This window comes from Sorex fumeus, unplaced genomic scaffold (genome assembly GCF_029834395.1).
Source record: "Sorex fumeus unplaced genomic scaffold, SorFum_2.1 ptg000043l, whole genome shotgun sequence".
NCBI classification, from domain to species: domain Eukaryota; kingdom Metazoa; phylum Chordata; class Mammalia; order Eulipotyphla; family Soricidae; genus Sorex; species Sorex fumeus.
The window spans coordinates 37,362,000-37,363,558 of NW_026606100.1; the positions used below are offsets into that span (position 1 = coordinate 37,362,000).

The 1,559-nt window shown below is 41.0% G+C and overlaps 1 non-coding gene across 1 annotated transcript; it reads left to right on the plus strand.

Annotated features, from left to right (window-relative positions):
- The first annotated feature begins 1,124 nt into the window (after positions 1-1,124).
- Positions 1,125-1,227, plus strand: LOC130030011 (U6 spliceosomal RNA). Its single transcript, XR_008793443.1, has one exon. It is a non-coding gene; the product is annotated as a U6 spliceosomal RNA (small nuclear RNA).
- The last annotated feature ends 332 nt before the right edge of the window (positions 1,228-1,559 follow it).

The window sequence follows — 1,559 nt, forward strand, 5'->3', positions numbered from 1 at the left end:
AATTTCTATTTCTATAAGGAAAATAGACTGAGAATCTTTTCTGGAGGTTATACTTTTAAATAGGCAGATTAAAATCAGTTATGAAATAGCTTCTGAAGTTTGGATGCAATTGGAGCTCATTCGTAGCCTATTTCCATCATAATAAGATGTTAAAAGTGAGAACAGAGGGAAAAAGGGCTGATTCAGCCCTTGACATAATACAAAATTGTTCTCCACAGTAACATTCAAGGTTTTGTCCAGACTGGTAAGGCACTGAGATCTCACGGCCTCGATTTTTTTCCAAAGCGAAAAATCTGTTTCTTTAAGTAGTAATGAATAAGTCTACCAAACCTTTTTTGGTTTCATTAGAAGGTAAAAAGAGAGCAGTATTATAGGAGCTATGCGTGAAGGAAAATTGGCATAGAGGTCTCAGCTAGAAAAGGCAGTATCTGAGGTAGCACAGATGGTTTTGTTTCTCCCTCTCAATTCTGGCTGGTGGAAGCAGCAGTAATTTAAGGTGGAATTGAGGTAGTAAGAGGAAACCCAAGGAATCTGAAACACGACTTATTGTGTTCATGTGAGGGGTCCTGCAGATATATTAGAATCAAAATGATGTGAACCTGGACATAAAGATTACTTGGTTGGAGGCGGGAGTGGGGTTGTGAGAAACATTTCCCTATCATAACAAAACGCAAGGTCGGGATTGCAACCCCCACCCTCTCCACTCTGGAACAAAACAGTGTAAGCTCTTAGAAAATAAGGGGACAAGCAAACCTGTGCCAATGAAAATGCAGAACAGACAATGGGGGTGCAGATGTGTATCCAGGGGCAGGAAATGCGTGCTCAGGAAAGAATAGAATAAAACAATTTATGGTCTTTTGGATGGAGAGAAGACATTAAAAAAAAGAGGTAAATGTAAAGGTAAAGGCCCTCCCGTTGATCATCGATTTGCTCGAGCGGGCCCAGTAACGTCTCCATTGGAGACTTTGTTGTTACTGTGTCTGGCATATCAAATACATCACGGGAGCTTGCCAGGTTCTGCCCTGCGGGCTAGATACTCTCAGTAGCTTGCTGGGCTCTCCAAGAGGGGCAGAGGAATCGAACTCGGGTCGGCCATGTTGGCTGCGTGCAAGGCAACCGCCCTACCGCTTGGGCAGCACATATACTAAAACTGGAACGATACAGAGAAGATTAGCATGGCCCCTGCGCAAGGATGACACGCAAAAAAAAGAGAGAGAGAGAGAAATTGTCAAGAACGTACACCTTAAGGGTGCTTGCTGTTTGACTATTTGAAATATCCCAGACTGTGCAAATAATGTACCCATTAAATTTAGATCGGCTTATGAACCCCTCCTGGATGGATAGAGATTAAAGGTGCCAATCCGATTTACTTTATTATGGTAAATTGATGCAGGGCAAGTTTCCCTTGGGAAAGAGAATGAAATTGCTGAATTACTGCTAAGTTCTCCACAACTTCTTTATGTTGTGTGAGATAATAGTTAGATAAATTTCCATAAATTAATCAAAATTGTCCTTCTTGGAAATTTAATTATTGAATAAAGAAAATAGGAGAAAATGCT